This window comes from Trichechus manatus, unplaced genomic scaffold (assembly GCF_000243295.1).
Source record: "Trichechus manatus latirostris isolate Lorelei unplaced genomic scaffold, TriManLat1.0 scaffold00080, whole genome shotgun sequence".
Classification (NCBI taxonomy): domain Eukaryota; kingdom Metazoa; phylum Chordata; class Mammalia; order Sirenia; family Trichechidae; genus Trichechus; species Trichechus manatus.
Window position 1 is genome coordinate 3,862,476 of NW_004444016.1, and position 26,061 is coordinate 3,888,536.

Here is a 26,061-nt window from a genome sequence, read left to right on the forward strand (position 1 = left end):
ATACAATATTTGTCCTTTTGTGATTGACTTATTTTACTCAGCATAATGTCCTCCAGTTTTGTTCCTCTTACTCTCCTATGCTGAGCTCCTTTTGTTTGTGTATTTGTTTCATTTCTTTTGTTTTTGTAGGTTTTGGTTTTACAGAGACTTTATGTTTTTCTTCTTTATTTTGATGAGTAGGTTTGTTAACTTTCTTTGTGGTGACCTTGAAATTTATCCTTACCTTCCTAGATTTGAACCGGTCTATCATTACTTGGTGTCGCTTGACTTCCTCTCCATTAGAAGGTGCTAGATCTACACCGTTTATTCCCTCTTTTATTGTTCTGATACTGTTGTCATTTACAGATTAACCTCTTTAGTTCCCTTTTGTAATTCCTTTGGTTTTGCATAGTCCTTAAGAGTTCGTTTCCTAGGCTGGTATCTGGCTAGTACAATCCTGTGTCCTATATTCAGCCTGTGGTCTGATATCGTTTGTTCTCAGATTGAAGGACTTCCTTTAATAAGTCTCATAAGTTTGGTTTGGTTTTTACATAGTCCCTTAATTTCTGTTTATCTGGAAATGACCTAATTTCACCATCATATGTGAACGAACTTTTCCAGGATATAATATTCTTGACTGGCAATTTTTTTCTTTCAAGGTTTTATATATGTCATCCCATTGCCCTCTTGTCTGCATGGTTTCTGCGGAATAATCCGAGCTTAGTCTTATTGTTTCTCCTCTGTATGTGACTTTTTGTTTTTCTTGAGCTCCTCTCAGGATTCTTTGTTTGTCTTTGGTTTTAGTGAGTGTCATTATGATATGCCTTGGTGATTTTGTTTTGGGGTCTATCCTATATGCGGTTCGTTGAGCTTCTTGGATGGTCAGCTTTTCATCATTCATGATATTGGGGAAGTTTTCTGTCAGCAATTCTTCAATGATCCTCTCTGTGTCTTCTTTTTTCTCCCCCTGTTCTGGAACTTCGATCACTCACAGATTGTTGCTTTTGATTGTATTCCAGGTAATTCTCAGGGTCTCTTCATTTTTCTTCGTCCTTTTTTCTGATTTTTCCTCAAACAGATTTGTATCCAAGTGTTTGTCTTCAATTCTGCTTTTCCCGTCTTCCACCATTTCAAATCTGCTCCTCAGCTCTTCTATGACACTGTCAGTTTCTGAAATCTTTTTGTTTATCTTTTGGATTTCTAATTGTTGTTTTTGTGTAATTTCCAGTTGTGAATTTATTTTGGCATTTTGTTCCTGCATTATTTTCCTGAATTCTCCATTTTTTTGGTCTGTATCTTCCATGAATTTGTCTATTTTTTCCTCATTTTTGTCTGCTTTTTGCTTCAACTCTTGGATAATTCTGAGTATTAGAGATTTGAATTCCCTATCAGGTAGTTCTAGTGCCTTTTCTTCTACTGGAAAGTCATCTGGTGTTTTATTTTGGATGCCTACTGGAACCATCCTGTCCTGTTTTTGTAAATATTTTGATATTGTCTGCTGTCTTTGGGGCATTCAGTAGTTATTTTTCTCATTTATTGATTGTAGATTTTTTGTTTTGTGCTTTTTTAAAAAATCTGGCTATGTCTGAGCAGGTGGGCTGTGTGTTCTTTGTTGTTTGCTTGTCTGTGGGCACAATACCTTCTGCCTCCTTCTCCAATTGGCAGGGTCAGTCGCTCAGCTATGGTACAGCAGGGCAGATCTAGCTGAAGAGGAGTTTCTGGGATGGGTTGTTTGTGGCACTTACTACAGCCACCAGGGTGGGTCGGTAATCAGTGCATGCAGGTTCCGGTAGGCCTTGCCTGTGCTGCTTGGTGGTGCGATGTTAAGCACATGGTGCAGGTAGGCAGGATGGAGGGGGAAGACTGTGATGTGTGGAGCTAAGATGGGTATGGGAGAGAGGAGAGAGGAACAGGAGCCAAAAACATACAAACAAAAAAGAGTGCTAGGGGACTTTACCTTTTGAGTGGAGAGATGAGAGACTATGAAATGGAGAAAAACAAAAAGGGAAAGAAGAAGAAAAAAAAGAAAAGAAAAGAAAATGAATAAATAAAAATTAGAAAGAAAAAAAGAATAGCAAAGCTCCCAGGGATCCCACCAGTGCAACTATGAGGTCTGGGGAAGTTGTTCCCAGGTGTTGAAGTACAGCCTGGCTAGGAGGCATAAAGTATTCAGTGCCACGTATCCAGGGTACAGGAAGAGAAGGAAGGTATAGAGAGATGAGAAACTGAGTAATGAAGAGAGACAAAACGGGAAAACAAAACAAAACAAATTAAGAAAAAAAAAAAAAAAACAAGAAGAATCCCCCAAAAAAACAGAAAAAAAAAAATCATGAAAAAAGAAATGCCCTCAGGGATCCCCCTGTGCATTTGTCCAAGCTGAGGGGGTAGGTTTCAAGCCACGCAGCACCACCCGGCCAGAACAGGCTCCCAACTTGAGAAAAGAAAAAGAAAACAAACAACTGAAAACAAACAAACAAACAAAAGCCCCGTATCCCACCAGTGTGGCAGCACAGACTGGGAAGCAGTTCCACACTCGAATGAAGCTCCACAACCCCTCAGGAAGAAGCAAAGATGGCACACAGAGCCAGGTACTTGAGCAAAAGGAGGGGGAGGTGGTGAGAGGTAAGGAAGAAATCAAAAGAAGCAGAAAAAAGCAACCCCAGCAGCCAACAAATGGCACTCGGGAGTCAGCCAGTGCGGCTGGGTGGAATCCAAGCAGCCAGTGCTTCCCAGACAAGAGACTGTGGCTGTGGGAAGCAGAGGAGGCCAAGTGGGGGTGAAGAAGGGTGGGGGGGTGAAGAAGGGTAGGGGGGTGGGAAAGCATATATTGCCAGTTACCGATTGTTCTGTCTCCTGCTGGAAGCTCCATGAAGCTGCTTTCTCGTACCCCCTATTTGCTGGTCTCTGATAGAAGTCCAAGAGGGCAGATCTGTGCTGCATTAGCTGATAGGGGACCTCTCCATGTATGTCTCCTTGCTCTCTGTTCTTTGTCAGTTTCTTATTCCATTTGGTGCTTGGCTGAGTTCTTTATCTCTTCATTTGATGTTCAGGATTTCAGGATTGCTGTTTTCTCTGTCTGGCTTAGTTTTTCGGATCTTTGCTGTAGAGGGATGGCATGGTGCTTCTGCCTAGAGCGCCATGTTGCCGGAAGTTGTCTCTCATTCAAAAATGTATACACAAATTGTTTCATGACATTAGCTGCAATCCTGCATTGTGTCAGCATTCTCCCCCTTTCCCTTTCTACCCCGGATTCACTGTGTCCATTTGTCCAATTTTCCTATCCACTCGCGCCTTCTCGTCTTTGTTCCTGGGCAGGAGTTGCCCATTTGATCTTGTATATTTGACCGATCTAAGAAGCAATTCCTTATGTGTGTTATTGTTTGTCTTATAGGTCTGCCTAATCTTTGGCTGAAAGGTGAGCCTGGCTTCAAGTCTGAGATAGAAAGATGCCCTGGGGCCATAGTCTTGGGGTTTGCTTCAGTCTCTGTCAGATCAGCAAGTCTGGTTTTTTTTGTGAATTTGAATTTTGTTCTACATTTTTCTCCCATTCTGTCCGGGACCCTCTGTTGTAATTCCAGTTAGAGCAGTCACTAAATGGTAGCCAGTCACCACCCAGTTCTTCTGGTCTTGGGGTCGTGTATGCTGTGGTTCATGTGGTCCATTACTCCTTTGGACTAATTATTCCCTTGAATCTTTAGTTTTTTTTTCTCTTTCCTTTGCTCCAGACTAGAAGAGACCAATAGCTGTATCTTAGATGGCCGCTCACAAGCTTTTAAGACCCCAAACGTTACTCACCAAAGTAGGATGTAGAACACTGTCTTTAAGAACTACGTTGTGTCAATTGACATACATTCCCCCGGGTCTATGGTCCTGTCAGGATTAAATTGCGTCCCCCAAAAATATGCGTCAACTTGGCTAGGCCATGATTCTCAGTATTGTGATTGTCCACCACTTTGTTATCTGATGTGATTTTCCTATGTGTTGTAAATCCTACCTCTATGATGTTAATAAGACAGGATTAGAGACAGTTTTGTTAGTGAGGCAGGACTCAATCTACAAGATTAGATTGTGTCTTAAGTCAATCTCTTTTGAGATAGAAAAGAGAGAAGCAAGCAGAGAGTAAGGGGGATCTCATACTAACAAGAAACAAGAGCCAGGAGAGTATCTCGTCCTTTGGACCTGGGGTCCCTGCACTGAGAAGCTCTTCCAACAGGGAAGATTGATGACAAAGACCTTCCCCCAGAGCTGACAGCGAGAGAAAGCCTTCTCCTGGAGCTGGCACCCTGAATTCGGACTTCTAGCCTCCTAGACTGTGAGAGAATATATTTCTCTTTATTAAAGCCATCCACTTGTGGTATTTCTGTTATAGCAGCACTAGATAACTAAGACAGATCCTTTGTCTTTGAGTCTGGGAACTTCATCCAAAGAGGTGTTTAGTTATGTCTAAGAGTTTTCCCAAGTTGTGAAATTTGTGTGCTCTATTGTTTTTATTAATATATGAGGACCACCTACAGTCATGTATTTAGAAATTTCCATCTCCAAACCTGTATCTGCTGGTGGATATGTTCCCTTACCCTGTCCCTCACCCCCTCACCTCTTGGCATATCTATCTGTCTATCTATCTATCTATCCATAGATTATTGTTTGTTGATTCTATTGTTGCAGGATTGTCTATGCTATAATAGTTACCCTACCAAAAAAAACAAATCCTTTGCCATCGAGTCGATTCTGACTCATAGTGACTCTATGGAACAGACTAGAACTGGCCCATAGGGTTTCCAAGGAGTGGCTGGTGGATTCAAACTGCTGACCTTTTGGCTCCAGTAGTTGCCCTTTATTCTTGTATTCCTCTCAGTGTCCTCTCTTGCCGTGGTGATGTTATGCTGACTCCTCCCATATTGTGTATTTCCTTTCCCTTCACCATATTAACTTGTGTCTACTATCTCTTTGGTAATTTTCCCTCCCTCTCCCTCCCATCCTTGGTAACCATCAAAGAGTCATTTTTTCCTGCGTGTAAACCTTTTGTTGTTACTTTATAAAAGCAGTCTCATACAACATTTGTCTTTTTGTGATTGACTTATTTTATTCAGTATAATGCTCTCCAGATTCATCCATGCTGTGAGATGTTTCACGGACTCCTCATTATTCTTTATTGTTGAGTAGTATTCCATTGTGTGCATATACCAAAGTTAGTTAATCCATTCATCTGTTTATGGACACTTAGGTTGTTTCCATCTTTTTGCTATTGTGAATAATGCTGCAATGAACATGGATGTGCATATATCTACTCGTGTGTCACAGTTCTTATTTTAGGGTATATACCTAGGAGTGGCATTGCTGGATCATATGGTATTTCTATTTCTAGCTTTTTGAGGAAGTGCCATACCGTTTTCCATAGTGGTTATACCATTGTACATTCCCACCAGTAGTGCATAAGAGTTCCAATCTCCCTACATCCTCTCCAACATTTGTTATTTTCTGTTTATTTGATTAGTGCCAGTAATGTCAGGGTGAGATGGTATCTCACTGTAGTTTTGATTTGCATCTCTCTAATTGCTAATGATCGTGAGCATTTCTTCATATATTTATTAGCAGCCTCAATGACTTCTTTGGTGAAGTGTCTGTTCATTTCCTTTGCCCATTTTTTAATTGGATTATTTGTCTTTTTGTTGTTGTTGTTGTTGAGGTGTTGAAGTATTCTATAAATTTTAGGGATTAGACCCTTATCAGATATGTCAAAACCAAAAAAATTTTCCCAATCTGTAGGTTCTCTTTTTACTGTTTTGGAGAAGTCTTTTGTTGAGCATAAGTGTTTAATTTTTAGGAGATCCCATTTATCAAGTTCATTTTCTTCTATGCGTGCATTTTTAATTATGTTTAGTAATCTATTTATGCCATATATTAGGGCCCTTAGTGTTGTCTCTAATTTTTCCTCCATTTTCTTTACAGTTTTAGGTTTTATATTTAGGTCTTTGGTCCATTTTGCGTTAGCTTTTGCGTATGGTGTGAGGTATGGATCCTGTTTCATTTTTCTACAGATATCAAATTTTGCCAGCACCATTTGTTGAAGAGACTGTCTCTTCCCCTTTCAATAACCTTTGGTCCTTTGTTGAAGATCAGCTGTCCATATGTGGATGGATTTACATCTGGGTTCTCAGTTCTGTTCCATTGTTCTATGTGTCTGTTGTTGTACCAGTACCAGTACCATGGTTGTACAGTAGGTTCTGAGCTCAGATAGTATGAGGCCTCCTACTTTGTTCCTCTTTTTAAATAAGGCTTTACTTATTCGGGGCCTCTTTCCTTTCCATATAAAGTTAGTGATTAATTTTTTCCGTTTCAGTGAAGAATGCAGTTGGTATTTTCTGCATGTTGGATCTTAGCCATTCTAACAGGTGTGTCCAAAAACCAAATCAAACCTGTTGCCGTCAAGTCAATTCCGACTCATAGTAACCCTACAGGACAGAGTAGAACTGTCCCATAGAGTTTCCAAGGAGCGCCTGGTGAATTTGAACTGTCAACATTTTGGTTAGCAGCTGTAGCACTTAACCACCATGCCACCAGGGTTTCCAATAGGTGTGTAGTGATCTTTTATTGTTGTTTTAATTTGCAATTCCCTAATGATACATGATGTTGAGATTCTTTTCATATGCCGATTTTCCATTTGTATGTCTTTGTTGTCTCCATACTTTTTAACCAGCTTGCCCATCACTTGGAATTATGAGGATGTAGCCCATAGCTCATACCAGTTTCTTGTCTGTGATGCTGAGTAAAGTCCTTAGCTAATTAAATTTGGACTTCTCAACCGGTTTACCAGTTCCTTGCAACGAAGATGTAATGGACCACACTTTATTTGCATGAGATCCAAGGGAAGTAGGGAAAAAAGAATCTTATAAAAGTGTGGAGAAATCATGAAGTAACCCCTCTTAACTCCCAAAACATACATTAAATTATAGAACTTAAAAATGTTAACATTTAAATCTGTTCACTACAAAGGCTTATTATGAATTTTCCTGTTTCCTTCCAGGTAGAAGTCTTCTTCTTCTGTGTTTAATTGAATTATTTAGTGCACTGCTTTTATTCTCTTCATGGCCTTTTCTGTATCTTTTAGATATTTTCTTAGAGGTTACACTGGGGTTTACAATTAATATCCTAAAGTTCAAACAATCTAGTTTGAATAAATACCAAGTTAGCTTCAAGATTATGCAAAATCTCTGCTCCTATATAGCATTTTTCATTGTTATTTTCATCATTTGCAACTTTATACACTGTATGCTCATTAGTGTAGATTTACAATTACTGTTTTATGTCTGTTTTTTGTCTTTTAAATCATATGAGAAAAAAAAGAAGTTACAAATCAAAAATACTGTAATACTGGCTTTTATATATACCTATGTAGTTACCTAATTTACCACACGTTGCTGTTTCACATCTTTCTCCTGTGGAGCGGGCTGATGGGTTTGAACCACTGACCTTCGAGTGCTTTAACCACTGCGCTACCAGGGCTCCGTTATCTTTCCCAGAGTTTTTTATTTCTTCAAGTGGCTTTGAGTTCCTGTTTAGCGTCCTTTCATTTCAGTCAGGACTCCCTTTACCATTTCTCATAGGGCACAACATGCCCTCTACTGGCTACCACTGGAATTCCTTGTTTAGATGTTAACTGCCGTCAGTTGATTCCGACTCATGGTGACCCCATGAGTTACAGAGTAGAACTGCTCTATAGGATTTTCTTGGCTGTAATCTGTAAGGAAGGAGATCACCAGGACTTTTCTTCCACAGTACTGGGTGAGTTTGAACCGCCAACCTTTAGGTTAGTAGTCATGAGCAAACTGTTTGTGCCACCTAGACACACCTCATGAAAATGTCTTCAGGATAGAATTTCTATGAAATTTCCCCTGCAAACACAAAACAAGCAAAAAGAAAATAAATAAAACGTGGAAAGCTTGATATATATACCTAGCCAAATATTCAAAGAGCAGAAAGTATTTTGATCCCATGGTAGATTACAGATTTAACTTGTTTTGCCCTTTATATCTTTTGAACATCATCAAAACTCTGCAACATTCTGGCCAGAATCTAAGCATTCACAATTAACGGTAGAGTTCAATTAAAGACTTTTTGTTGTAGTGGCTTCCCCGTGCCATTTTCTGAGCAGAGAACCTCATCTGAGGGTCCTAATAAAAGGCAGAAAGAATGCAACATGTGACTCATCCAGACTTAAGTAAAGCTGACAAAGTCTTAATATTTCGGGTGATTTTTACATGATTTTGTGACATATGTTACATGATGTCCACAGTAACATACACAAGAACACACACAGGAGCACATACACACAGGAACATACACACACATACAGGAATACACACAGTAACACACTCAGGAGCACATACATACAGGAAATACACACATATAGAAACATACACACATACAGGAACACACACTCAGGAACTTACAGGAGCACACACACAAACTCACATGTGTGGACCGAAATTCTGACTTCTGGACCCAAATTTTCCCAGTACTCCCACATGGCTCAAACAAAGCTATTTGGTACCACCTGAATAATAAAAGTGGCATCACACTGTGATCCCCCGTTCCCCAGCCCATCCTCTCCCTACCGAGCATTTTTCCTAGGATGGATGTGGCTGTAAACTGATGTGCTCTTACTAGTGCCTCCTGAATCACAGCTTGCCTGCACATGTCTCCTTATTTCTTTTCTTGGTATAACCAAAGGAATACGTTTGGAACAGGCACTCTCAAAACAGGGAGGATTTTAAGCTGATGAGAGCTGTGACTCAAACTCTGATTTTTTGTGCACAACCTCCTTTCTCCTTCTTGTCTATAACAGGGTGCCCAGCTCTTTACTGCTCAGTTTCCCCAAAGCCCATAAGCATAAAAGTAGAGGCTTATCATCCTTTGGGTCTTTTTAGCCAAGGGCCAGTCAACATCTTTCGGGGGATGGAGAAGTGGTGGGGATGGTGTGATTTTTACAGATTAGTCTTAAATTTATCTTACGCAGGAGGTAAGGTTTAATATTCAGAAATCAGGATATTAAGTCAGGATTTTATGTCAGTAAAAAAAATCTCTGATTTGTTGTATATTTTAATGAAAATACAGTCAATATGAACCCTTAATTCATAATCCATGCAAATTTTATTTCCTCACATCAGGCTTAAAATTTACGTTTTCTGTCATCCTCTTAAAACTCCCCATCAAATACACACACCCTATTTCAGATAATAATCACGAACAGGACTTCAAAAAAATCTCATTTAATTTGTATGTGCCCATGCCCACCTAGAGAAACCCTTTTATTTCAGTTCAAGGGAAGTGGGGAGAGGGCTCTGGGCCCCAGAGGCTGGGTCTCCTGCCAGGGCCTAAGGGAGCACATCAACACCCATGTGCTTTCCTAGGCTTCTTTTCCAGGGAGAGACTTCTGCTGTCGCATTAGCAGCAGCTACTGGAACAACTAAAGGTAAGTTTGCAGTAGGGTACTGAATCAGAGGAGACCTCTTTAGTGTGAACTCTTGACAGAAAATGAGTCAATAACAGGAGAGGTAAAGGTATAGCTTCAAGGTCTAGAAGACTACAGGAGAAAAAAGCAGACCATGCTTTTTATTCATGCATAAACTACTAAAAAAACTCATATATTAAAGAAGGCATCTGTCTGTCTGTCTATCAATTTCAATTAGTGTACCTATTTGTCTTTTGTTTGTGTGTGTTTTTGTCTGTTTCTCTGTCTTATATCTGTCTGCCTATCTATCAATCTATCTGCTTGTCTGTCTGTCTTTCTGTGTATGCCCATCTATCTTTCTACTGTCTGTCTGATTGTCTCTCTGTTTACCTATGCCTCTGTTTCTGTCTCTCTATATAGATATCTCTATATTTACCTGTCTCTCTATATGTTTGGCTATCTATCTATCTCTCTGTCTATCATTCTATATATCTGTCTGTCTGTCTGTCCTTCTATCTATCTACCTATCTTTCTCTCTGTCCAATTGAATGTATGTCTGCCCCTATCTGACTGGCACTCTATCACTGTGTCTACTTTTATGTAAATATCTTCTGCCTGTCTACTTGTCTATATGTCTGTCTATGTATCTGTCTGTCTTTCTGTCTATCTGCCTGCCTACATTTCTACTGCCTGTTATGTGTCTATTGGCCTGTCTGTTCATCTAGTTAGCTCTCAGTTATTTTATCTTTGTCTGTCTGAATATCTGTCTGTAATATTCTCTCTGTCTTTCTCTCCCTCTCTCTCTGTTTCTCCAAGCATCTGAATATATGTCTAGCTTTTTTTCTGTCAGCTTCTCTAACTAGCTGTTATCCATTTGTCTGACTCTCTGTGTGTTTGTCTTTCTATCTGACTGTCTATCTACCTATATGCTTCTCGAGCTGTTTGTTTATCTAACTCTCTTCCTATCTGTGTAATCATCCAGCTACCTACTTGTCTGTCTGTCTCTCCATCTGTCTGTCTATATCACTGTCTATTTGTCTGTGTCTCTATGTTTTTGTCAGACTTTCTATCAATTGTCCATCTGTCTGTCTTTCTATCAGTCTCTCTATTTATTGATTTACGTGTCTATCCACCACAGTCTGTCAGTTTGTCATACTATGGTGGCTTGTGTATTGCTGTGATACTAGATGCTATGCCACTGGTATTTCAAATACCAGCAGGGTCACCCATGGTGGGCAGGTTTCAGCAGGCTTTCAGACTAAGAAAGTCTAGGAAGAAGAACCTGGCAGTCTACTTCTGAAAAAACTGGCCAGTGAAGACCTTATGAATAACAGCTGAACATGGTCTGGTACAGTGCCGGAAGATGAGACCTTCAGGTTGGAAAATCAAAAGAACCAAACCCATTGCCATCGAGTCAATTCTGACTCATAGCAACTTTATAGGATAGGGTAGAAATGCCCCATAAGGTTTCCAAGGAGAGCCTGGTGGATTCGGACTGCTGACCTTATGGTTAGCAGCTGTAGCTCTTAACCACTACACCACCAGGGTTTCCTCAGGTTGGAAGTCACTCAAAATATGACTGGGAAGAGCTGCCTCCTCAAAGCAGAGTCGACCTTAATGACGTGGATGGAGTCAAGCTTTCTGGACCTTCATTTGCTGATGTGGCACGACTCAAAATGAGGAAGAAACAGCTGCAAACATCCCTTAATAATCAGAACATAGAATGTACAAAGTATGAATGTAGGAGAATTGGAAGTTGTCAAAAATGAAATGGAACACATAAACATTGATATCCTGGGCATTAGTGAGCTGAAATGGACTACCGCTGGCCATTTTGAATCAGACAATCATATAGACTACTACGCCAGGAAAGACAAATTGAAGAGGAATGGTATTGAGTTCATCATCAAAAAGAACATTTCAAGATCTATCCTGAAGTACAATGCTGTCAGTGATAGGATAATATCCATATGTCTACAAGGAAGAACAGTGAATATGACTATTATTCAAATTTATACACCAACCACTAAGGCCAAAGATGAGGAAATTGAAGATTTTTACCAACTTTTGCAGTCTGAAATGGATCAAATATGTAATCAAGATGCATTGATAATTACTGGTGATTGAAATGAGGCCAGAGATCACATGATAGGATTTTGCAAGACCAATGACTTATTCATTGCAAATACCTTCTCTCAGCAACATAAACTGCAACTATACACGTGGATCTCCCCGAATGGAAAACACAGGAATCAAATTGACTATAACTGTGGAAAGAGACGATAAGAAAGCTAAATATCATCAGTCAGAACAAGCCAAGGGGCCAACTTCTGAACAGACCATCAATTGCTCATATGCAAGGTCAAGTTGAAGCTGAAGAAAATTAAAATAAGTCCATGAGAAACAAAATACGACCTAGAGTGCATCCCACCTGAATTTGGAGACCATCTCAAGAATAGATTCGACACACTGAACACTAATGACCAAAGACCAGATGAGTTGTGGGATGACATCAAGGACATCATACATGAAGAAAGTAAAAGGTCATTAGAAAGACAGGAAAGAAAGAAAAGACCAAAATGAATGTCAGAAGAGACTCTGAAACTTGCTCTTGAACGTAGAGCAGCTAAAGGGAAAGGAAGAAATGACGTAGTATGGAGCTGAACAGAAGATTTCAAAGGGTAGCTCAGGAAGACAAAGCAATGTATTATAATGCAATGCACAAAGATCTGAAGATAGAAATCCAAAATGGAAGAACAAGTTGGCATTTCTCAAGCTGAAAGAACTTAAGAGAAAATTCAAGCTTAGAGTTGCAATATTGAAGGATTCCATGGGAAAAATATTGAACAATGCAGGAAGCATCAAAAGAAGATGGAAGGAATATACAGTCATTGTGCCGAACAGAATTGGTCAACATTCAACCATTTCAAGAGGCAGAGTATCATCAAGAACCGATGGTACTGAAGGAAGAAGTTCAAGCTGCACTGAGTACATTGGCATAAAACAAGGCTCCAGGAATCGACAGAATACCAACTGAGATGTTTCAACAAATGGATGCAGCACTGGAGGTGCTCACTCATCTATACCAAGAAATCTGGAAGACAGTTACCTGGCCAACCGACTGGAAGAGATCCATATTTGTGCCCATTCCAAAGAAAGGTGATCCAACAGAATGCAGAAATTATCTAACAATATCATTAGTATCACATACTAGTAAAATTTTGCTGAAGATAAATAATAAAAAATAGTTGCAGCAGTACATTGACAGGGAACAGCCAGAAATTCAAGCTGGATTCAGTAGAGGACATGGAACCAGGAATATCATTGCTGATGTCAGATGGATCTTGGCTGAAAGCAGAAAATACAAAAAGATGTTTACCTTTGTTTTGTGGACTATGCAAAGGCATTCAACTGTGTGAACATAAGAAATTATGGATAACGTTGCGAGGAATGGGAATTGCGAACACTTGATTGTGCTCATGAGGAACAGTACACAGACCAAAAGGCAGGCATTTGAACAGAACAAGGGGATACTGCATGGTTTAAAATCAAGGTTGTATCCTTTCACCATACTTATTCAATGTGTATACTGAGCAAATAACCTAAGAAGCTGGACTATATGAAGAAGAACATGGCATCAGGATTGGTGGAAGGCTCATTAACAACCTGCATTATGCAGATGACACAACCTTGCTTGCTGAAAGTGAAGAGGACTTGAAAGACTTACTGATGAAGATCAAAGACTACAGTCTTCAGTATGCATTACACCTCAACATAAAGAGAACAAAAATCCTCACGAGTGGCCCAATAAGCAACATCACGATAAACGGGAGAAAAGATCGAAGTTGTCAAGGATTTCATTTTACTTGGATCTACAATCAATGCCCATGGAAGCAGCAGTCAAGAAATCAAAAAACGTATTGCATTGGGCAAATCTGCTGCAAAAGACCTCTTTAAAGTGTTGAAAAGCAAAGGTGTTGCTTTGAAGACTAAGGTGTGTCTGACTTAAGCCATGATATTTTCAATTGCCTCATATGCATGCAAAAGCTAGACAATGCATAAGGAAGACCAAAAAAGAATTGATTCATTTTAATTATGGCATTGGTAAAGAATATTGAATATACCATGCACTGCCAGAAGAACAAATAAGTCTGTCTTGAAAGAAGTATAGCCAGAGTGCTCCTTGGAAGCAAGGATTGCAAGACTTCCTCTTATGTACTTTGGACACTTTATTAGGAGAGACCAGCCCCTGGAGAAGTACATCATGCTTGATAAGGTAGAGGGTTGGCGAAAAAGAGGAAGCCCCTCGAGGAATTGAATTGATGCAGTGGCTGCAACAATGGGCTCAAACATAGCAACAATTGTGAGGATAGCGCAGGACCTGGCAGTGTTTCATTCTGTTGTACACAGGGTCACTACCAGTCGGAACGGACTCAACGGCACCTAACAACAACAACGTCAACATCTGTCTATAATTACCTGCCTATCTATCTCACAATATATTTGTCCCTCTAACTGTCTGACTGAGTAGCTATCTATTTATCCATCTATCTTTCTGTCTGGTTGTGTTTCTGTCTATATTACTCAATTTGTCTAGTTATCTGCCTGTCCATGTGTCTGCCCCTCTATATGTCTGTCTGTTGGTCTGATTATGTTTGTCTATCTATCTACTTATCTATCTATCTTTCTGTCTGTCCATCTGTCTGTCTGGCTGCCTATCTTTCTGTTTTTCTATCTTTCTGTCTATTTATTAATCCATCCATTTATCTTTATATCTTTCTATGTAACTTTATGTATGTCTGTATGTCTGCCTGTCTTTATACCAAACTCTCAATCTGTCTCTGTCTTTGGTTCTATCTATCTGTCTATATATTATCCATCAATTTTTCAATCTGTCTGTCTATTTACCTGTCCATTTGTCTATCTCTTTTGGTCTGTATATCTCTCTGAAAACTCTCTCTCTATCTACATTTCATCTCTGTCTGTCTTTCCACCTATATTTCTATCTCTTTATCTATCTAACTCTCTCTCTCTCTGTATATTTATCTGTCTAATTTTTTCCCGTATGTCTGTCTACCTTCTATCTGTCTCTTAGTTTGTCTTTCCATCTGTTCATTTGTCAGTCTTCCATCTGTCTGCCTATCTATATATCTATGACTGTCTGTTTATCTCTATCTACCATCTATCTATCTATCTATGTATCATCTATAATTTGTTTATTCACTGACCTGTTGAGGAACATTTGGGTTGCTCCTAGTTCTTGGTAATTACAAATAAAGCTGCTATCAGCATCCACTTACAGATTTTTGTGTGAACTTAAGTTCTCATTTCTCTTGACTAAATACCTAGAGCTGGAATGCTGAGTCACATGATTAGTGTATGTTTAATTGTACAAGAAACTGCCAGACTGACCTCCAACGTAGCTGTGCCATTTGCTGGCATCTTAAAATTTACAGAGATGCCATCTGTATTAGTTCCCTGTGGCTGCTGTAACAAGGTACCACAAACTAGGTGACTGATAGGAACAGAAATATATGGTCTGATAGTTCTACAGGCTGGAAGTTCAAATCAGGGTATCAGCTATGTTGATTCTTTCTGAGGGCTCTGAGTGAGAATGTGTTCCATGCCTCGCTCCTAGTTTCTGACATACCCAGGTGTTCTTGGGCATTCCTTGACTTGTAGATCACTCCACTCTCTGTTTCCATCTTCACATGGCTACCTTCTCTGTGTGTGTCTATGTCTCTTCTCTTCTATAAGGACACTACTTAGATGGGATTCGGACCCACCTTACTCCAGTATGACCTCATGTTAACTTATAACATCTTCAAAGACCCTATTTCCAAACAAGGTCATGTTCACAGGGGTTAAGGCTTCAACATATCTTTTGGGGGGTCACAATTCAACCCATAACACTATCTCCTTGCCCCAACGCTGCTCCTGCCCATCTACGCAGATATGCCAAAGTCAACAGAGTCATCCTGGACTCCTCACTGCCCGTTCCACCCACAGCAGGGCTGCACATCAGCCTCTGGAACCTGGCCTAACTCCCCCACTCCTCAGAATGCCTGCCTGGTCTCAGGTCCACCTTTACCCCTGCTACCACACTGGTCCCTTCCACTGTGCCATTTCCTACATGGAGGCCAGAGCCATCTCCTTAAATACCAGCCACGTCCTAGGTCTCCAGTGCCCCCAACACACCTTGAGTCTCCAGACCCCACCCCACCCTGGCCATCACTATTCCCTATTCTGGACCCAGTCCTTGTATCCCACCTGGCTGCAGCCACATGGCCTTGCTCCTGCTCCTCAAACCACAGGACTCCAGCCCAAGGCTTCCTCCCGGGGCTCCTCAGGCCCCCCAATGACAATCATGGGGGAGAAGGGCTCAGACTCCTGCTGGCTGTGCACCAGCTGCTGTTACAAGCAGTTTCCATGTTTCCTACTTACTGAATGCTCCCACACTGAGATGTGGGGCAGGAGGGCAGGATTGTCATCTTATTTTACAGAGAAGAAAACTGAGCACACATAGGTTACTCACTTGGCCAGGGGCCCAGAGTTAGGGAGAGGTGGGCCAGAGCTCATGCCCAGGGGTCATCTTCAGAGCTCCTGGACATGCTGGCAGCCCCCAGGGATATTCTTGGGTGGCTACGAGGCCAGCATGAGGGTCGCCTCCTCTAAGGGGCCCTCTGGACCGCCCTCATTCTCCTCCGCCCCCTTGCTCTGTAGCTTTCAGGCACTTAGCACTTCTGGGCCAGGCACAGAGGGAGTGCCCTATAGACAGCTCCCAGTGAACAGAAGCGTGGCTCACTGTGCCCTGCCTCAGAGCGGAGTGCTGGGGAGACTGCATGGCTACCTTGGTCTACCCAGTGCTCTGTGGGGACTGCCTGGCCAAAAGAGCAGTGGACAGAGAGGGACACTTGGCCGCTGAGGAACAGCACGTGGTTTAAGAAGTAGTCCCACCCAGCCCCACTGGGGCCTGAACCCCACAGACCATGCCTCGTGGGCACTGGGGCACTTGTTCCATGGCTGGAACCTGCCACCCCCAACAAGACTATTTAACAAAGATCATTAGAATGATGGCTTGGTTTTAATTACCAGCCATCTGCCTCACCCCCACCCCAATGGCCAGAGCCCAGCTGATGTTCCTGAGAGGGCAGTGAAAGTGGGGCTGTCTCTGAGGGGGTTGCGCTGGGTGGAGTGGACCATGGTGTGGGGGTGTTTGTGTTGAGGGGTTTCTGGGAGATCTAGAGCCCACACCAGCGTCTGGAATGGCACGTGTCCCTCACCTACCAACAAACCAGGGCCTCCTCCCCTCCATTTACCATCTCAACTTCCTCCTGTCCATGGCCCGGCCAACGCCAGTCCTGTCCTCCACCTCTACCATCCCACCTGGCCTGGTACACCTTCATATCTTGCCTGGGTGACTCCTGATTTGTCCTTTGCCCCCCAAATTCCCTCCACAGGGAAACCGGAGGGAGCTTTGACTTTGCCATCCTCTCTCCCCTATGTCATAGCATAAACCCTAGGGATTTTTTTCATGGTTCTCAGGAGAAAAACGAGGACCCTGGCCTGAACTTCATGGTCCCACAAGGGCTCCTGGCAGTGCTCTGAAAGGGCAGAGGGTGCTATATGGCCTTGGGTGAGACTCTGCCCCTCTCTGGGTCTCAGTTTCCCTTGTTGGGCACATCATTTATAACCCAGTCCCTGTCCTGAAAAGTGGAAGAGACACGTGTTGGGACAGTGATTCACCAAGTGTAAGGTGGACTGAGGGGCTGTTTCTGCTGCTTTTAGGATCTGTAGTGGGCTGATATGCCTATATCCTGAACCCTGTGTGACCTTATTGGGAAAAAAGGGTCTTTGCAGATGTAATTAAGTTAAAGATGTCGAAAGGAGATCATTCTGGAGAATCCAAGTGGGCCTAATCCTATGACAAGAGAGGCTGAGGGAGAGTTGAGTCAGAGAGGAGGCGGCTTCATGGCCACAAGGCAGAGACTGGAGTGATGGTAATGAAGCCTCCAGAAGCTGGAGGAGGTGAGGAAGGATTTACCCCTGAAGCCTCCAGAGGGAGTGTGGCTCTGCCAGCCCTTTGATTTTGGACTTTTGGCCTCCAGAACTGAGGGAATAGATTTCTGTTGTGTAAGTCACCAACTTTGAAGTCATTTGTCACAGAAGCCACAAGAGACTCATACAGGACCCCAGGACAACCAAGAAGGCCTAGGGTAGGGAGAGGGTGCAGAGCTGAGGTGGGACTTACCCCAACGTCACCCACACACTCCACCCAGAGGACAAGGCTGCAGGCTTCAACCAGGTTAGGGCCTGGGGCCTAGGGTCCACAGGGAGTGTGTGTGTGCATGCATGTGTGCATATGTGTGTTTGTGTGTGCAAGTGTACGTGTGTGCATATTTTGTGTATGTGGCTGTGTGTGTGTGTACATATGTGCATTGTGTGTGTGCACATGTGCGCACGTGTGTGTGTGTGTGTGTGTGTGTGTGTGGCTGAGGTCCTCTCCGTGGTGTATTTCAGAAAGCAGCAAGTCAAGAAGCTTGTTTGTGTTAGAAAAGAACATTTTGGAATGTTCTGTCCTAGTCTGGGGAAAAGAAAGGGATGGGGACAGGGGCAGAGAGACTGGGACCTAGACAGACAGAGATGGAGATGAAGAATGGAAAGAATGGGAGACAGGGACAGAGCTGGAAAAGAAGAGATAGAGAGATGGCGTTCTAGACCAGAGATACAGAGCCAAAGAAAGACCCAAGGAGATGGAAGAAACCAGAGAAGGAGCTAGAGCAGAGCAGATGAGCAGCCTGGGCTAGAGCCCTAGCTTTGCAACTCACTCCTGTGTGACTGTGGGCAATCCCTTGCCTCTGGACTCCCGCTGTGAAACGGCACTCTCTGCTAGGCAGGGCACTGGACACAGGACCTGGCCTTGTTAGCCCTTCTCATGTGTCCCTGGAGCTGAGTCAGGGTGCCTGCTCCAGCAGGGACATTTCTGCCCTCCCCTCAGTCACTACCACACCTGCCCTCCAACGGTAACCACTATCCTGGTTTCTGTCACCATAGATCTGTGCTGTCTGTTCTAAAATTTCATATCAGTTTCATATTCTTTGTTCAACATTATGCCTGTGAGATTCATCCATGGTGTTGCAGGCATTAGGGACCATTCTTGTTCACTGCTTTATAATATTCTATATGATGTGTGTGTGTGTATGTGCATGTGTACACTTGGTGTGTTCATGTGTTTGTAATTGTGTGTGTTTGTGTGTGTCTTAGGTTTGTGTCTATATGTGTGTGTTTGTGGATATTGTGTGTTGTGTGTGTGTGTGTTTAGTGTGTGTATATGTGTGTGTTTGGTATATGTGTTTGTGTGAATGTTAGGTGTGTGTGCATGTGTCTGCATGCTTGTGTGTGTTTGTTGTCTGCATGTGTTTGTGTTTGTGTGTACAGTGTATGTGTTTGTGTGCATGCTAGGTGTGTGTGTCCATGTGTTTATGTGTGTTTGTATGAGTTTGTGTATTCAGTTTATGTGTGTTAGGCATGTGTCCATGTGTTTGTGTGTTTGTATGAGTTTGTGTGTTTAGTTTGTGTGTGTGTATGTGTTTGTATGAGCCTGCATCACCCTTTCAAATATTTTCCAGCCAGTCAATGAATTCACAAGAAAGTTGCCGTTGGCCTCAGAAGCAGCCCCGTTATGCCCCTGCCCTCCACACTGTTGTGGCTTCTCCAGGAGCATCTCCTCTCTGGTGCCCTGAGGCAGTGAGGAGAGGCAGGAGGCCTCAGAGGCTTCCTCTGAGTGCATGGTTGTGTAGGCTGTGAATGGCACCCCTGGGGTTTGCAGTGCACAACCTGTGCAACTGAACTGCTCTGGAGCCAGCCCTGTCCCAAGGCTATGACCTCAGAGCCCCAGTGCAGCCTCTGCCCCAAGCCTTTCTAGGGAATAAGATGGCCACATGCCCTGGGCACTGACCTCCTGATCCAGAAAGGGAGAGGATGAGACTTCCAGCACCTAGGTCTGGACGTCCTGGCCCAGCAGTCAGCGTCCTCAGAGAGCCACATTCCTCACGAGTCAGAATGCCTATGAGGAAACCGAGGACCAGGGAAGGGCTGCAGCTGGCAGAGTCACTCAGAGAGGATGGAACCAAGCTCAAGGACCCCGATTTCCTCCTTTTGGGCCAACCAAACGTCTGCCTGTTGGAGCAGCTTCCAGTCAGTGCTGCTAACTGACTCATTGAGGTCAGGGAGTCACAGGCCCTCCAGACCCAAAGTCCAGAAAGGCTTATGAGGCCATGGAGGGCCAGGGGTGGGTTTGGGGGAAGGTGTCAGACATACTGAGGGTGGTGTCCAGTGATGGGTGAAGGGGGCGGGCTGTGAGGTTTCTGCAGCATGAAGACTGTGCGGTGGGGATGGGCACGGATCTCAGGGATCCCGTGCACTCTCCCAGATTCCTGGCAGCCAGGCCCAGGCCTGACTTGCAGGAAGCTGTATAGAAGTCACAGGGAGCGTGAGTCCTGCCCAGACTGCTGGGTGGAGGTCATTAGGCTAGACAAGAAGGATTTGCCGAGTGCGTAGTGTAGCCAGGCACCACGCTCAGTAGTGGTTTGCAAGCATCAGCTTTGGGAGCCAGCCTCGGAGATGGCCCTGGTGACCTCCCTCCTGGAACTCATCCCCTTGTTGATCCCCTCCCACCTTATCTGTGTGGCCAAGTGCATTTGGCAGAAGAGATAGGAGGTTGGGTAATAAAACACTGCGGCTTCCATCTTGGCATGCTCCTGCTTTCTGTCTCTTTGTCTCTCCCTCTCTCACTGTGTGTTTCTTATCTCCCTCTCCCCCTCTCTCTCTCTCTGTCTCTCCTCCACTTTCTGTGTATTTCTCTATACCTCTGTATCTTTCTGTGTGTGTGTCTCTATTTCTGTCTCTGTTCCTCAATCTCCTTCTGTGTCTCTTCTCTCTCTCTCCCTCCCTCTGTGTGTGTGCCTCTTTCTGTCTTTCTCTGACCGCTTGCTCTCGGGAAAGGCATGTCATGAGCAGGAGAGGCCCTAGTGGTGGGGAACTGAAGCCTCCTGCCCCATGCTTGGAAGCAGATCCCCTAGCCCCAGTCCAGCCTCAGATGATGGCAGTCCTAGCCGACACCTCTCTCACAACCTCAAGAGAGACCCTGACCAGTGCCAGCCAGCTCACTCACTTCTGGCTGCCCACAGGACATGCGAGACGGTAAGCACGTGTTGTTTTAAGCCACCAGGTTTGGAGTCATTTGTTATGCAGCAATAGATGGCTAATAAATCTTGTTAAAGCTTCAAATATTTACACTTGTCATAAAGGATCTAAAGGATCGTCAGCTTCATTCTGCACCGCTGGAACCTGGGACTCAGAGGTAAACCCACTTGCTCAGGTCAGACAGGCAGTCAGTGGCACAGCTGGGAATCCAACGCAGGGGAGCTGACACTAAAGTGACACAGCCCCTGGTGGGTAGGTTGGCAGCCTGACCACATACCATGGTCATCCAGGACGGGGCCATTGGGGCATCACTCAGGAGGACCTTCATGTCTTAGCTCAGAGCTTAGAGCACCGACAGCCCCACAGTGCAGTGGCCTGTGCTGGCTGGACTCAGCATTTCACAGCAATTTATGCCCTGTGAGCAAGACAGGGACCTGTTCTATCTCTTCTGTTTAGCTACCAGGTGGACAGTGGGCTAGTGAGAGAGGTCAGAGGTCAAGGGCAGGCTGATTAAACCGACCTATTTGGGGATCAACCCCATATTACAGATGAGAGGCCAGACCAGCACTGCGATTCTTTTCATCCCAACAATATGAGCAAGAGACAGGGGTGTTAAATGGTTCCACCCACCATTTTCTCCCCTCTTCTGTCCAGGCCCTCTGTGGGTAGGGACTCAGAGCTCCAGGCAATACCACCTATGAGCATGAAGCGAGGGGCTACCTTAGCCCCCATCTCCAGTGTTCCATCTGGAAGGGGCTATGACCTTGGGGTTAAGAGCCAGGGCTGGGGTCTCATCACAGACCCCTTGGGCTCCATCCCCTCTGAGGCTGCAGGCCTCTCTCTCTGGCCTGAGAGCAGCAGTTCTCAAAGCAGGTCCCTTGCCAACATCATCAGCACCACGTGGGACTTTGAGAAACATATGGTTCTGGTTTGCCCCAGGTCGTTATTAGCTGCCGGCGGGTTGATTCTGACTCATGGTGATCCCATTTGTGCAGAACAGGACTCAGCTCCACCTTAGGGCAGGGGCAGCAAACTCTGCCCTCGGCTGCTGCCTGCTTTCCATATGTCCCTCGAACTAAGAACAGTTTTAATTGTTTAGATGAGTGGGGGTGGGGAATCAAAAAAAGAGTAACATTTTGTGACATGTGAGGATTACAGGAAATTCAAATTTCAGTGTGCATAAATGAAGTTCTATGGAAGGCAGCCATGCTCACCCATGTACAGACTGTCGGCCACAGCACAGAGCTGAGTGAGGATTCCAGAGGCCTCAAGGATGCAGGCCAAAAATATTTTCTACCAGGCACTTGATAGAAACAGCTAGCCGACCTCAACTTTAAAGCAGCAAGCCTGACTCCACACTGACTTAACCTGCCCAGGGTCTGGAGCTGGAGTCCACCCTCCCTCAAGAGCCCATGGGTGAAATTAGGAGTAGATGGACTTGACTAGAAAACAGCTACATCCTGATTGTGCCTGACCTGGAAGTGAAATTCAGCATTTTCTTCCTTCATGAATAGAGGTGCTAAGCCACAGCCAGTGAATCGGGGGCACTTTCCTATCATGTTACATTGTCGAGGCAAGTTAGAGAGGAGTCTGCACTTGGCTCTATGGGAAATGGCAGTTACCATCAGACCTACCATTGGCTCTTGCTGATTAATTAATGGGTTAATAAAGAAAAACATCTATCAGTGTATCACAAATTTATTTTGTTAATATTTTGATAGCTGCATTTCAAGACAATTGGTTTCCTTTGCAACCCTGTGTATTTAATTTTATGTATTTAAAAATGTTATTCTGAATGTAATCAATGTCACTGTATTGTACACTTTAAAATGGCTAAAATAGCAAAGTTTTGTCATCTATATTTTAGCACAATAAAATTTTAAAAAGAAAAAAGTAGGGAAAAAAAAAGCTCTAACCTGGGATAGAGTCCATGGCACAGAAAGTATCTGCACTTCTGGGCAGTGGACTCCAAGTCCGTGCCTCAGGGCTGCCATCCTCACCAAGGAGGCCTCTCAGTGCCTGCAGGGCCCATCCTCTCCATTCCCAATTGCCAGCGATCACCACCCCCAGCCCTGGGCAAGACCACAGCCCCTCCCAGGGACAAGCCTGGACAGCACCAACCCTGTAGATCACCCAGTTTTTGTACATCATAAGGAGCAGCTGTGACAGATGGGGGGTGGGGAGCAATGAGCACCTGCTGGGTGCTGGGCCAGGGCAGAGAGCAAGAGAGAACAGTGCCCACTCCTCTGCAGGGCTGACGTCTTGGAGGGTGACTGGAGGTGCTGCTCAGAGGCCCAGGGGAGCTGATGTACTCGGTGAAGGCCAGAGTCTGCATGTGCGCATGCAGCCATGCAACCCAGCTCTCTGGACCTCACCTCCGCACTCCAGACAAGTCACCTCCTTTTGCTGCCTCTGGTGCCTTCTACTGCCTCAGGGCCTTGGCTTGTGCTGGTCCCTCTTCCCGGGGTGCTCTTCTCCCAGTCACCTGGCAAGCCCCCTGCCCCCCCATCCCTCAGATCCCAGAACAAACCAGAGCAAAGGTTGCTTCCTTGGGGAGGCCCACCTGATCCTGTAGCCAGTCCCCCCTGCATCTTCCTCCCATGCTCCCCGGGCACCCTCATGACAGCCCAATGATTGTGCTGTGCTGTTCTTGCTTGTTGGGGGCACATCGCGAGTGTCCCACCCAGACCCCTTTATTGAATCATGCCAAGCATAATGTCTCACACACAGTGACTGAAAGAATGAGTGGAACTTTCATTTCTCATGGAGGGAAACTGAGGCCCAGAGATGCCAGTCATCTAAACACTGATCAGCCAGAGGTCAGAATTCAAGCATTCCAGGCCCCAGTCCAGTCTTACGTGAAGAGGGCCCCCTTCTGTGTTTTCTTGGCAGCGCTGAGGGCAAAAGAGGGTGGAAGGTGGGTGGGGGTGCTTCAAGGGCTCAAATCCCCTCCCAGCACAAAGCCCTCCACTCCCAATCTGTTCTCAATTCTATCTCTTCTGCCAAATGCACTTGGCCACACAGATAAGGTGGGAGGGGATCAACAAGGGGATGAGTTCCAGGAGGGAGGTCACCAGGGCCATCTCCGAGGCTGGCTCCCAAAGCTGATGCTTGCAAACCACTACTGAGCGTGGTGCCTGGCTACACTACGCACTCGGCAAATCCTTCTTGTCTAGCCTAATGACCTCCACCCAGCAGTCTGGGCAGGACTCACGCTCCCTGTGACTTCTATACAGCTTCCTGCAAGTCAGGCCTGGGCCTCGCTGCCAGGAATCTGGGAGAGTGCACGGGATCCCTGAGATCCGTGCCCACCCCCACCGCACAGTCTTCATGCTGCAGAAACCTCACAGCCCGCCCCCTTCACCCATCACTGGACACCACCCTCAGTATGTCTGACACCTTCCCCCAAACCCACCCCTGGCCCTCCATGGCCTCATAAGCCTTTCTGGACTTTGGGTCTGGAGGGCCTGTGACTCCCTGACCTCAATGAGTCAGTTAGCAGCACTGACTGGAAGCTGCTCCAACAGGCAGACGTTTGGTTGGCCCAAAAGGAGGAAATCGGGGTCCTTGAGCTTGGTTCCATCCTCTCTGAGTGACTCTGCCAGCTGCAGCCCTCATGTAGGGTGGCAGGTGGCCAGGCTCTGTGCAGCCTGGGTCAGTGTGAAGGGGTGCCACAGGTTAGTGAGGCCTACAGACCCCTCTCTGGGTAGGAAGCTCCCAGATGGCAGGACCCATGCCTGTCTTGCTTCCCACTGCGTCACCATGCCATTCATCTACCCATTAGACAAATATACATTGAGCAGTGGAAGGTGCAAGATGGCAGCATAAGCAGTTGCTCCCTTACACGCCCTACAACTAAGCCAGTGAATTACATATAAAAATTAACACAGACAGAGATTTCAGAGCTCTGGCAGCAGTTGAATTGTTGGAGAACTGAGGTGAGACCCAAATCGGGAGAGAGATAAAGCAGGGACAGCAGAAAGGCTGAAGATTTGCTGAACTGCCAGCACTCTACCTGCCGGCTCAGTTCACTGCAGCTATTTTGGGATGCGGACAGGCAACATTCCTGAACAAAGAACCCAGATGGCATCTACACTAAGGACATACACAGGCTCAGACATACTAAGGAAATAGCCTTGAAAAGGTTCAACAAAACGGGTGGAGGTGCCTTTTTGATCGTGGTAGAACTAAGAGACAGTGGCATATCCACATAATGTGGATTTGAAATCTTGGAAACTAAGAAAAGTTCAGTCCAACTAAAGTAGGGTAGACTGGCTATGGGAATTCACAAGCAGGGATCAGGGAAGCCCAAGTGCACTTGGGGAGGGGCACAGGGAAGCTGAAATACTGAGGGTGAGTGCTACTGAGTCTCACTCAGACCAGAGGCAGGAGGGCACTAGGACCCAGAGCCACAGAAGAGTCATGGGACCTATCCACAGGCCAAGAAGAGAAAAGTACATCAAACAAGCAACCCAGCTGGAATGAACTGGCTCCCTACCTAACAATAAGGCACTACAGGAGAGCCTGCTCAGCATTGCCAATGTGGTAAGGAAACAAAGCACTACCCCAACCCTGCTTCAGGAAAGCCACACCCTACCACTTCTACCGTTGTCCAGCTGGAAAGTCCGGCACCTGCACAATCAGCCACAGGGGAGAAAAGTTACATCCCAACCCCACATATAAACATGAAGAAAGCATGCTCCAGTTTTGAAGTCACACTCAACTTACAGACCTCAGAGAAAACTTCATATCCCAGTGATATCAGCCACCTTGGGGAAAACCACCCACAGTAAGTATTCAGAAACTTAAAATTATATGAAATGCTTAAAACCTGTGGAGCCAGAGTAGGACCTTATATTAAGAACAATAACAAAAAAATACCTCAAATTGAGTCCGTTCTGGAAGAACCAAAAGGCCAGAGTGCACCATAGTAAAACTTAGGGGAAGAAAGTGGAATTAAAGTATAAAAAAATTAATAATTCCTGGAAATACAGAAAATTCTGAGTTCCAGATTATCATATAGTAAGATACTAAAATGCCCCATATTCAACAAAAAGTTATAAAACATACAAGATCACAGGAGAAGATAGCCTAATCAAAAGAAAACCATGAGGAAGCAGAAATTTCTCCCATGGAGACCAAGTTAATGGGAAAAATGGAAGAGCTCCATATGACGTTAGATATGTTCAAAGAAATCAAAGAACACACAGAAGACAAACTAATCAAGATCAGGAATCAAAATGAGAAACTCAATAAGAAGATTGAAAACATTAAAAAAGAGAGAAATATGAAATTGAAGAATAAAATAATTGAATTAGAAAATGTAAGAGAAATATTCAATAGTAGATTTGAACAGCCAGAAAATAGAATAAATGAACTAGAAGACAGGGTAACTGAACTTATCAAGTTTCAAGAGAAAAGGACAG